This window comes from Ctenocephalides felis, unplaced genomic scaffold (assembly GCF_003426905.1).
Source record: "Ctenocephalides felis isolate EL2017-DRISC unplaced genomic scaffold, ASM342690v1 CF-g0.4_SCAFFOLD_01170, whole genome shotgun sequence".
Classification (NCBI taxonomy): domain Eukaryota; kingdom Metazoa; phylum Arthropoda; class Insecta; order Siphonaptera; family Pulicidae; genus Ctenocephalides; species Ctenocephalides felis.
Window position 1 is genome coordinate 69,286,789 of NW_020537324.1, and position 13,864 is coordinate 69,300,652.

The 13,864-nt window shown below is 30.0% G+C and overlaps 1 long non-coding RNA gene across 1 annotated transcript; it reads left to right on the plus strand.

Annotated features, from left to right (window-relative positions):
- Nucleotides 1-1,469: 1,469 nt before the first annotated feature.
- On the plus strand, nt 1,470-13,669 carry LOC113368370. Its single transcript, XR_003366388.1, has 3 exons — nt 1,470-1,604; nt 1,937-2,072; nt 13,643-13,669. It is a non-coding gene; the product is annotated as an uncharacterized LOC113368370 (long non-coding RNA).
- The last annotated feature ends 195 nt before the right edge of the window (nt 13,670-13,864 follow it).

The window sequence follows — 13,864 nt, forward strand, 5'->3', positions numbered from 1 at the left end:
GGTTCTAGGTTATTACATGCAGGGACACGAGCTTTCCAACTATTTTATGATAGTAGTAGAGAGGAAAACCAGTGACCTGACTATTGAAGACCTCAATACGTAGAAAGGGTCAATTGCCAGGTATAAATGTATATTTAAGATAAAAATATTTACAATTTTTGAGGGTAGGTTGTTACATGCAGGTACACTAGCTCTCCTACTATTTTATGATAGTAGTAGAGAGGAATACCAGCCACCCGACTATTGAAGACCTCAGTACGTGCAAAGGGTCAACTGTCAAGTATAAAATGGACCTTGGTACCTTACTGGAACTCTTTTTTCAATTAATCATCAAGAAGGCAACATCTCTGGCAGAACTATGATGAATGTAACTAAAATAAATACTGGTAATATTGACAATTAAAATAAGTGCAATGCATATTATATTCAGATAGTATTAGGTATACTGTAAATATGTTCATAATTATTTATGATCTCTTGACAGGTGAAGTTTGTTTGTTTTTGACTAGTGGTGCATGGCATCGTGCTTTAAGGCAAATTGCTGAAACTTTCCGTACCAGAATTACATACTCGAGGGTATGTATCAGCAATGATCAATGATCAATAACAATTGTTTTAAATATTTTCAAATAGATTATTATAAATACTATATATGTTATTGCTCATATTATATAGCTTATATTATCGCAAAAAAAACTTGAGAATGTTTACATTAATATGCCGACTGAGGCATCTATCTGTGGATACATTTTTTTATTTATTTTTTTAATTTTTTATTGAAAATATAAATTTTAAATTTCTCAGACAGAACAAAATGTCTGGTATGAGAGATCGTACAAAACATCTATACAATAGTATTATTTTATACATGTCATTATTCAGGTCATTATAAACATTTTATATCATTTATTTTTACATTCATACTTTGGTCTAATTTATTTATCTATCTTTATAATATTCTTTTAATTTCATTTCATTCTTCACAATTAGAATAATGCATATGAAATATATGAAGTTTTAAAATGTAAGTTTAAAATTTATATTTAAAGTATAAAACTTTGTATATTATTGAAAATTTTGAAACAAAAATTCTGAAAATTTTGATATTTGTTTGAGCGAATTTTAAAATTTGAAAATCTTGGTACAGAAATACTTGAAATTAGTGCTCATTTTCAAAAACTGCATCAAATATCTGATCATTTGATGTGCATACGTCTAATGTTCATTTTTGACCACCAAATATGTATTTTTCCTCTGTATTTCCAAAACCACTAGACCTGTCTTTCCAAAAATATAATCAATTTATCATTTCGTCAATACAAAATGTTTCAGCAAGAACTCGATTTATATTTTCTACACTCTTTGCTCCGTATCTCCGTAACGGCTGGACCTGTCTTTGCCAAAAACTAATCAGCACATCTCTTTATCAATAGGAATCGAATGTTTTCTGAATCATTCAAATCGGTTGATTCGTGCGCCAGAAATCGTGGACGAAAAATGCACAACTCCCAAATTTGTATCGAGGTTTAGAAATAAACAAGAATGGAATTTGTGAGATGCATATAAAAATTCAAGGCAAACTTTTTTTTTTGGCTTGTATATAGGTAAGTGATTTTTTTGTAAGTTTTTTATATATTGCTTGTATATTTAACTTCATAAGTAACTTTTTATAAACAACTAAAATTACTCGTTTGATATTTTTGCGACTTGTCTGACAATGGGGCACTTCATAATGAAATTTCAATGTTTTATTAAATAATAATTTAAATTAAATAATTAAAATGTATTTTATTATTTTAATATTTTTTTCGTGTTACATTACGAATTATTAAGACTTAATTCAACATTTGTCAATACAATATTATTTTAATTTTATTCAACTCGTTATATTACTACTCACTCATACAATTTATATAGTTGTCATTGATATTTTTAGGTTGAGACTATCAATATCTGAAAGTATTGCAAATTGGTTCCAGATGCATATTTATCAAGTCATTAAGTTTTCGAATATAGGACAACTGTTCCAGGATTATCACCTGCTTGCCATCGAGCCATTGTAATGTTTCAAGGTAAGATGATAAGATTTTTGTTAATTGTGTCACCTATAAAATACATTTATATAAAGAATTATTGATGCAAATTTGATGCAATTAGTTAATCTGATTATTTGGATTGTAGTGATGCGCCGACTCGATTCTTTTTTATTCTAATTAGGGAAAGCAATACTGGTATACCGATATACCGGTTCTGCCGCATAACAGAAAAATATTATGGCAAGCCATGTTATGAAGAACTTTCCATACTAAATATTGACGAAAGCCATATGCAGTCAGACCGTCAGACGTATTTCTCAGGTTATCAGATAGAAAACATAACCTAGAAACCGCACAAATATCAAAAATATCGATGTTAGATAATAGTAAAATGACCATATCTTTTCGAGTCAAAACCGGGACGGTATTATTAAATTCTGCTAATTCGGGACAGGGGGAAGAGGATGGATGCTAAAAAAAATTAATATGATTGTAAAATAACAAATACTAATTAAGAATTTAATAGAAATCCGCCTTCTTTAAATGAGTAATTTTTTAAAATCAGAATTACTAAGAACTTTATTATTCGATTATATGTTATATTTCATTTGATATTTTCGGATTTATTTGCTTTTTTTATCTTGCAAACTTATAAAATCTTGTTCAATTTATTTCATAATTATTTAAAAATAATTCACGTTTATTTGCATTATTCCAGGCAGTCAAGACGTTCATTTTCATAATTTTTGTTAATATTCGTAAAATTGAAAATGAAAGTTCAGAATTATGAATGTGAGAGGCTATTTTAATCCACCTTTTCCATATAAGCTTAATAGTTGTACATAACATTTTCAGATATTTCAATGGTAGTTGATAATTTTATTATCAAGTAAGAGCGAAGAATCAATTTAGACTTATACTTTTCAAAAACCCGGGACAATCCGGGATAAAGTTCTAAATCCGGGACAAATATCACTTGTAGAAAAATCCGGGACACAAGGTGGAAATCCGGGACTGCATTTTATGTCCAAAACGCCAGAATGCACAGCAAATACATGACATTTTGACAGTATGATTCAGTAGCATAATGTACGGAAGGTAGAGCGTAACATGGCCTTGCTACAACATTCGTCTCTTATGCGACCTTAATCGGTCCTTAAGTAATAATATTAATAATTAATGTACGAAATCGCTTCCAGCCTTCTGTCTTATAATCATCTGATTCCAATCAGTTTGTCAATTATTGATTCGACTTGGCACATTACTAGTAAATTGTATTAAATTCATATAATAATTTAACAAGTAAAAGTAATTATTTACCGGATCTGCACTGTCGTATTGGGCATTAACCAAAGGTATGAGACTTTCAATATCATCGTTCATTTCTCGAAAATCATTTTCAATCATTAGTGGAATTCCATATCTAAAATAAACACAATCATTTCTTATATATAAAAATGGAGCTCGATAAAATGATCCGCTAAGACTCGAAAACGGCTAAACCGATTTGGCCAGTCTTAGTCTTGAACAATTCGTGCTAATCAGTAGGTTGTCGGAAAGGGGAGATATTATTTCAAAATAGCGTACAAACTTTACATTTTTAGTTTGAAAATTTTTGTAGAAGCGTAATTTGAATAAAACAATGGACGGTGGCTAATACGTCAAATGTCAAACGTTTTTGACATATGATATTCAATTACGTTTAATAGGATGTTTTACGTTAATATTATTTAATTATGATTAAATTGTAGTAAGTAGTTTTGTTTGTAGTTTTATTTATACACAAAAACATTATTAAATGGGCCGTTAATGTTACTAGAAACTGAAAATATCAACTTTTTTGAAAAGTTAATATGAATATGCATTTTTTGGCGTTGTAGCACTCTTTTTTTGCAAATCATATTTTTCTCAAACACTGAAAGATCTCATTTGTATAATTATATACTCATTGGTATTTATAAAACATTTTCTAGGTTATATTATTTTTTATTTATGTTATTTAAATTCAGAACCTAAGTTTGGTATCGATCAAAGGGACATTTTGTCGAATAACATTTTTCCAGTTATAATTTACCAGAATTTGTCGAAGAATAAATAGTAATATATGAAGGTCCGGGATTAACAAGGCCCACCACCGATGTGTCAAAAATCAGTAAAATTAAGCGTAGTTCAACAACAATATTTGAAAGTAGAGGGAAAATGATGTACAAACAGCTATAACCTTGATTCTTATGACTTTGCTACCGGGAGATAAACGGTAATTTTTGAAAATCCATAATCAAAGTATTTTCTTTCGTTGGTAGTTTTTTAGCTTTAGTTAAAAATTATTTTGTAAAATACGTTCTAATTAGAATAAGACATTGAAGACTTAGATTGGATTATACCATGTTTTCTATAGAAAGTGTATAAAACTTGCAGTTTGATTGTATTGACAAAATATAGACAAACAAATGGGGTTTATTGTTTTTATAATAGCTTATTTTATATAGTATTCAAACAACACATCCTTATACACTAAAAGTATTAATTTTTTTGATTCTCTAGAAATGGTTTAAAATATACTTTGCTTAGCAAAACAAGGTTTGCCGGGTCAGCTAGTATGATATTATAAATATGATTTATAAAATATTATAAATCTTTTTCATATTATAATTCTTACTAACATGTGCATTCGTTCACAATCAGGAGGCGAATATATGAACCGAACTTCTGTTTTGTTTTCAATAATTGTAAGTTTTGAATCGACTTCGTTTGCAATGATATTGATCCAATCCAAATTTTCATCAAACTGTGTTTGGAAGATCTTTTGTTCATGCAGCATTAGATCTAGCTCAACCATCTGAGAAATTGTTGAATTATTGATAAGAACAATTGTTAGAAACTTTTGATTTGGTTTGATAATTACGCATTGCTCGCTCTCTTTAACGATGAATTCTCGACAATTGACTTCTTGAACTTGGTTGAAAAATACCATCAACATTTCCTCTGTGAATCTATAATATTGTGTCATGCATTCGTCCAATCGCTCGAAACTCCAGTTTTCAAAATCAGGAATTGTGGAATGTGGTCTAATTGAAAGAACTAGTTGAAAGTGGCATAATAATTGACTTAATCAACCGAAATTGAGATTCAGATATTTAGATAAAATTTTCTACGGTTTATTTCGAAAATCAAGTTTTTGCTTCCAATTAAATCTAAACATTGTGATTTCCAATTGATATCTCTCAAACACATTTAAATTAACTGTAATTATATTAACTGTAGTGCACAGACACGTGCGTATAAAAATTTAAGCCTATTATAATTAATTTATATTTTTTACCAATTTTTAACTTCCGGTAGGGTAAGTTATTGTAATCGTTCAAAAATCGAAATAGAAATTTCTGCTTCGCGTTTCAAAGGTTTTTGAACATTTTGGCATATCTTAGAAAAATGAATGTGTGTGTGTGTGTGTTCGGATACAAATTTTCGTCAACGATTTCGGGAGCACAAATTAATCGTTTTCAGTTATTCAAAAAACATTCGATTCCTATTGATAAGGAGATATGCTGATTAGTTTGTGACAAAGGCAGGTCTAGCCGTTTCGGAGATACGGAGCAAAGTGTGAAAAAAATCGGAGAACGGAGCGTTCGATTTCAATGATTCAAAAAACATTTTACTTGTATTGTCAAAATGAAGAACTGATTAAATTTTTGGAAATGCAGGTTTAGCGGTTTCGGAGTTCGAATAAAAAAAAGTGAAAAAGAAATGTCATTTGGTGCACAAAATGAACATTAGACATATGCACATCAAATTATAAGATATTTTATGGAGATTTTAATCAGGTGTATCAATTTTGTTTACATTTCTATGGATCCCGTTGTTTATCCGTAAGACAGCGACGCGGCGCTTACGCGCTTCGATATTTTGTCTCTACGCAGCCAATGCAGCGTCATTGCTTTGAAAATTTCCAAAATATTTCAAATTGAAGAAAACACATTTTTTTCAAGAGTCATTTGTGTTCAAAAATTTCAAAATTCTCAAAAAACACAATTTTAAAGTTATTATTATTATTATTTTGAATAAATTTTTGGAACGGTTCTCAATTCACAAATTCATAAACTTGGTATTGCAAGGTTTTTGCAAAATTTTTCACAAAAAGCACTTATTATTCAAACAATTCTAAAGAAATGACCTGGCCGATTGTTTCGCAAACCTAATTGCAGATCCTTATCTTTTTTCATATAAGAAATTTTGACTAACATATTTTTTTCAAACTTTGATGAATTTTTAAAATTAAACGACTTGTCATAGGGCCATAATATTTTAGTATGTTTTTAGAACCTTGATATCTTAATTCTCATTGATTAAGAATATTATTTCTACATTTCGAAAAATTAATTCAATAGAATGAAAAGGTATATTACCACTTTCAACCACCTGTTTTATACAGTCATAGCCTCAAAATATTCTAAATAATGTTTTTTTTTTTTTTAAAAGTTTCAATTGAAATAGCAAATGGGCAAAACTATTTTATACTCAAAAAAAGAATATACACAAAAATCTGCCCTTCTGTTAAAATCAAAAATTCAGTCACTAAATAAATATTTCTCAGTATAAAAATTTACTCACAAAATAAATTCATCGTAAGGGATTAAATAGGTTTTAATATTTCCGCAAACTTTAGGTACTTGCGTGCATTGACATGAATTTCGATTAAAATCATAAATCTGATCATAAATCCTTATAATTTTTGACACAGTTTCTCCTTTTTTTTCTTTGCTATTTTCCATTTTTATGAAATTTTGAATTGTCAAGTCATAAATTATTTTTGTTTTTTTTGTTCATGTAGCAAACTTTGGTATGAGTAATGGAAACACATTGGAGTTAATTCTTTTCATACGAATTTTTATTGTATGTACTAGATGACCCGACAGACGTTGTTCTGTACCCATGTCTAAAATTTTTTAATATAATATACTTATATTTACCGTTTACCTAAAAATAATAATTATTGTTTTTTAAATTACTCTTCACGCCAAAATGCATATACATTTATAATATGAGCGATGTTAAATGTAGAACTGCTTTAAATAAAATGATGAGTCTCAATTCTCACACTATATTGGAAATTGAAGTCTTTTAAACGGTATAACATAACCATAACCATAACATAACACTGGAATTTCATGTTGGATTAAATTAAATTAATTTTTAATTATTCAAGATATCTAAAATTGTATCTTAAACTTCTCCTAATCGATATCGTGAGGGCCGAACTGTATGTATTCATCACTACTTTCCCTTTTTGTTTTTTAAAGTGAAATTTTGACAAATTATAAAAATATTGTGGAAAGATTAGTAAAAGATGCAAAAAAATTATATATTGAAAAAAAAAAACTATATTGAAAATTTACTATCCGAATCTTGTGTTGGAGCCCCTTGGGGCGTCCGCTTGTAATTTTCTCATGCTTCGCATTAAGGGTAGGACCGACTCTGATAAATACTTAATTTCATATTTCAAGTGAAATAATTTGTCATATCCTGTTCATATGTGTATCATTCAATCTGCCATACATATACAGTATTTTATATTATTTTAATTTTTGGCACATCTCACTTGCTTTTTGGCAATAATAATGTAGACATTTCATTTTTCGTATTCATAATCATAAATTTATTATACATATTCTAATATTGTCTAGATTCATAAGCAAATTTGAAAATTTTGGCAGATGATAGTTTTCATTTGTTTTCAATGCAAACAATGACATGTCGTTTTTTACATTTTCTCCATTAATTTCTACAATATTGCACATACATCCCAGTACTTTATAATCACATACATGCTAGAAAATATCCTTAACAAACTTGAGAAAGATTAATCAAAATCCGCATATTTGTTTAGAAGGAGTATACAGTGAGTGCTTATAATTAAATATTACAAGCACTATATAATAGCAATAAAGCTCACATTGATTCTACGTTTTAGTTATAAAACGTTTGTATGAGAAAAAGAAAAGGGCTGTTTTTAGGGTTTTCCCGGCAATTATTCGATTTTTTCTGGTCGCAAGAACCATCCTTGGACACCAACGAACATTTTAAAAAAAGAATTGGCCAAATTGGTCGAGACGTTGTTGAGTTATGCGCTTACCAACACATTTTGCGATTCATTTTTATATATAAGATTGCAACATTGTGAAATATGACAGTATTAGTTTATGTAAAATATATTTATATTAAAAACATTTTTTTTAAATACGTACACTTTCGAGTAAATAGGCATATTGTTTTTAAATGATTCTAATGTCAATTATTACATAGATAATCTTCAATATCGCTTTCGTTCGATGAATCTGAATTGGACAAACAAGATACACGTTTTCTTCTTGTAGAAGGTTTGTTAGTTTGACTTTCTTGACATGTACATGGCCTGTCGATACTTGGACAATAGCAATTCCCAAAGAAGTTTTGTGTGGGTAATTCATTTTGTTGACATTGATTGTTTTCATCACTGTTTAGATTTTGCATTGCTTCTATTTTCTCAGGCTGTTGTCCTTGGTCTAATGATTCTTTACATTGCTCTGCCTTAATTTCTTGAAAACCATTAATAGCAGTTGTCTGGTAATTCATGTTAACCAACTCTTGAACCAGTTGTTTAATTTGTTCATGGCTATTCGATAAAAGTTGATTTGTTGTTTCTTGCTGTATGCGACTGTTTTCATCCATTTGATACCGAAAATCTGTTTGAAATTGCTGCTGATTTAGATGATGGTTATTGTTATTTTTTATTTGATCAAAGTTTGAACAGGGGATGGGTCGCAAAACTCCTGAAAATTCTTCTTGTTGACCATAATTGCTGGCTGCTTGCTGATAATCCGGCGCAGTCAAATATCCAGGTTTTTGTTCCTTTTGATGAAGTTGACAATCACAATTTATTACCACTTCTGATGTATTAATGTCAAAAGGTTGACGCCGCTGTTGACATTTAAAAGATAAATCTTGATCTTGCTGCTGTTGGCAATTGTTTACTAATAGTCTTCGTTGATAATCACTACTTTCCATTTGAGGAAAGAAATTTTGTGGGTTTTGTTGATATTGTTTCCTTGAACTTGTTGTTGATTTGTCAACGTGTGCGCACGGTTCAGTTTGTTGTTTCTTTTTTTGCTGAGTTTGTTGCTCCTCTTCGATTTGTATAACTTTGTCGATCAAATCCGAAATTATCGTCTGTGATATTTTATTCTTCGTTTCCATGTATTGGCTAGCCGTATCTGATTTTTCGCTCGTTGGCGTTTGGGTATTTTGTGACTGGAGGAATGCTAGATGTCCCGTGCAAGGACATTGGGCCGTTGTTTGCAATATAAATTCTTTTAGCTTTGTATCTTCTTTGTCTAGTGACATGGGCGATAATGATGTGAAGTTTTGGAAATCGATCCAAGAACATCTAGAGTCTGTCGGTAAATTTTGCACCGTGAAGGCGGCAGGTATATAACGAGTAGAGTAGTAGCGTAGATCAGTTGTTGACGTTTTCCCATTTCTGTGGAACTGATAAAAAAACATTATTCATTTTCCATAGGGTAAGTTATAGTACAAGTCCAAAAATTGAAAATGACATTATAAATGTATGTATTTTTGTGTATGTGAATATGTATGAATACAATTTTTAACTTCCCGTAGGGTAGTTATAGTAATGGGCCGAAAATCGAAAATGAAAATTTTTGCATTTCTTCTCTCAGTTAAAGCAGTACGATTGTTTTGAAATCAGAATTTCCAAAATATGTCAAAATAAAGAAAACATTTTTTTTCAATAAAATTTTTTTTCCAAAAAAAGTAATTTTGTGTCTATTGTGTATAGTTTCTCAAAAATCTAACATTTTTTAAGTAAAACTTTTTCAAAAATGATAATCGTTTTTAAAAAAATAATAATTTTTGATACAGGAAGTTCCAGCAATTTGCCTTAAGGCACAATGCCATGCGCCCCACTAGTTTAATTTCCCTGCACGCAACGTCTTGAGAAGAATACAAGAGAGAAACACGTTGTTATAAGCAAAATAGTCATTGCCCCTGATACTCAGAAAAAACCACACAAGCAAGCGAGCGAGCGAGTATGAGAGAAACGTTCTCACAGCCACTATTATACCTAGAGTGCGCGTGGGCTCCTGATAATTGAAAAAATCGAAAAATTTGCGAAGTCCAAAATGCATATAATAATAATGTATGTTATTGAAGTTATTTATCATTTTGAAACGCTTAAAAGTGTTTATAATATACTTGTACTGAAAAATGTTTATAGTATAGTTTATAATATAGAGGTATTTTGAAAAATTTCATACTAGGTAAAAGATCTCTTGATTTAGAATATTTCGCCTGAAAACATCAATGTTCTATGATGAATCGTTCAAAAGTTATGAGCGCTTAAAGATTTCATGAGTAAAAAATGGACGAAAAATTTGTTAGTTTTTTTAATTTTTCACAGACTTCCCGGGCACGTAGAAGCTTCAATTAAACGTCAGGCGAATTGTCTTGTGGGCTAGAATAACGCGAAAAAAACTGCATTTTAATATTCTCAACGGTTGCCGAATAAATTCGAAAAAACTGAAATTATAGCATGATGCTAGGGTCACGTATTGTATTCCGATTTTGGATGAAAATTTTTTGTTTCCGATTTTGATGATTTTCACAATGTTGATACCTTATGACATAAGGAAAATGCTATTAAAAAATTTCGGTCGCACTTCAAATAGTTTTCGAGAAAAACGCATTTTTAATATTTGACAAGGAGCGATTGGTTTTTAGCGAATATCTCGGGAACGGTTGGAGTTATCATAAAAATTTTTGCACCTGCAGATGCATATTTTAAATGCGCATATTTCATTCATACACACCATGACCCTAAGTTGAATATTTTCCGAGATATAGGCGTTTAACTATTTCAAACTTGAAAATTTGAAACCGTTTTTGGCGTATATCTCGCGAACGGTAAGAGGTATCTTAAAACATTTTAAACTGGGTTAAAGATCTTTTGATTTAGAATATTTCGCCTGAAAACATCAATGTTCTATGATGAATCGTTCAAAAGTTATGAGCGCTTAAAAATTTCATGAGTAAAAAATGCCCAAAAAATGGACGAAAAATTTGTTAGTTTTTTTAATTTTTCACAGACTTCCCGGGCACGTAGAAGCTTCAATTAAACGTCAGGCGAATTGTCTTGTGGGCTAGAATAACGCGAAAAAAACTGCATTTTAATATTCTCAACGGTTGCCGAATAAATTCGAAAAAACTGAAATTATAGCATGATGCTAGGGTCACGTATTGTATTCCGATTTTGGATGAAAATTTTTTGTTTCCGATTTTGATGATTTTCACAATGTTGATACCTTATGACATAAGGAAAATGCTATTAAAAAAATTCGGTCGCACTTCAAATAGTTTTCGAGAAAAACGCATTTTTAATATTTGACAAGGAGCGATTGGTTTTTAGCGAATATCTCGGGAACGGTTGGAGTTATCATAAAAATTTTTGCACCTGCAGATACATATTTTAAATGCGCATATTTCATTCATACACACCATGACCCTATGTTGAATATTTTCCGAGATATAGGCGTTTAACTATTTCAAACTTGAAAATTTGAAACCGTTTTTGGCGTATATCTCGCGAACGGTAAGAGGTATCTTAAAACTTTTTTAATTTAATTCGAGGGCTAAAATCTTGGGTGTGGCCGGAAGCCAATTTTTCAGACACCTGATCATCACCTTCTAAAATTAAAATTTTATAACTTTTTTTTATATATTCAAAACATTAATTTATAACTTGTAAATAAAATATGTAGAAAATGTTATTTTACTTTTTGTGAGGCCTTTTAAAATACCCCTTAGCACATGTTCAATACATACCATAATGTTACGAATTATTTATACAATCTTATAATACAATTTACAAGTACAATTTCATATGTGATTAGGATACACAACGTACACACAATTTTCTCTTTAACAAAACTATAATTATCTTCTCAATTTCGATGCAATAATTAAAATGATTATGTAATCCAAAAAATTTTAGTACCTTCAGTTGATATTGTTGCGTTCGCATGATTCTATCCTGCTCCAATTTGTAGCGTATTGCTTCTGCTTCAAATGCCAGCTGCTGTTGAAGTTGCTGATTTTGAACCGGATTTATCATCATACTCGGTTGAAATTGTTGGTTGAGCATTTGGTTTGGGTTCATAACATTGCCGTGCATCCTAAGAGTAAAATTAAATCAACGTTCCCGACGGTTGTTTATGAAATCTTTACTTACCCAGCGAAATTATTGCTCCCCATTGAAGTTTGCTGGTTGTTGTAGCCGGGAGTCAGTGGGCAAGCTGGTCCAAATTGTGGCACGTTCATATTCATGTGCTGCAAATTTGGATAATTACCAGGTTGAGTGCAACTCACGTTGTTAATATTAGAAAATGCATTGTTCGGTATGTTTCCTCCCTGCTGATTTTGAAGCTGGCTGAAGTGCTGAGGCTGGACGAACTGCTGAGGAGTGTTACCTTGTTGTGGTTGACTGTAATGCGCAGGCTGATTGAATTGCTGGCTCTGGTTAAAATGATTGGGAAACTCAAAATGTGGATGTGATCCAAATTGCGGTTGCGTTGGGCCGATATTACCGAGATGTCCAGGATACTGATTGCTCAGGTATTGATTTATAGAATTTAATAATGGATTTTGATTTGGAACGGAATATCTATTTGGTGGATTATTAGTGTTGCAACAACAATTCACAGTAGGTTCGCAGATTATAACTCTACTTCTAGAATGAACAACAGGCCTACGGATGGTCTCATCCCAAGTAACTTGGTACTTATTTGCCACGTCTGCATGAAAAGGACTGTAATTGTTTGCAATCGGTGTATTTGGTTGATTTATACTCTGTAAATTTTGAGTCATATAATTCGGCGGATTTGGTCCTGAACAATTATTGATATTCATTTTTTGACTCCTTTCTGTGTTGCCTTCGGAACTTTTTACAAAATTACTATAGTTTGATAATTTGTTAAATATATCAAATTTTATGTTATTATAAAAGTGATTTTATAGGTTTGTTTTTAATAACATCGATATTTATTGACTCGTACATAAGTATTATTTATAAAAATTTAGTTAGTTAACTATTTACTTCCTTGTTTATGCCTTCATCTTGTAAACCTTTCGTATGTATTTTAAAATTTATTGCTATATTATTAGTTTAATATATTCTATATTTGATGCATTTTTTCTATTAGTTTTGTCAGTTTTTTTTTAATTTTATATTAAAATTATCACGGCATATTTTTCTTCTTTTTTTTTTTTTATTTATTTTTAACGAATAACTTTATTGACGTTTTGCAAAAAAATAAAATTAACAAGCTGACTAGATGCATTTGAATTTTTATATATAAAACTTGTATTGATTGATTTAAAATATTACTAAAGAAAATAATTTGACTTTGGAGACTCGGATATTGAAAATACTGATATTATATAAGAAAATTATAGAATTCACTTGATTTTTTAAGAATTTTCAATGCTTTTTGAACATTTTTGAAACCATTTGAAAAATGTCAATATTCAAAATTTTGAGAAATGTTTTTTTGCAGAGTGAAGAGAATATAAGTAAAGAGGAGGAAAATATTTTTATGCAGAATTTTCTATTTTTAAAATTAGAAATTTATGATGTATTTTTTGTATAATATCGTTATTATTTAATTAATAAACTTTGTATGCTGTAAATAGTAAATTAAAAATTTACTATTAACGTTTTATAGGAAATTATATTTCTATACTTCAATACATATTAAATTTTTGCATACATATTATAT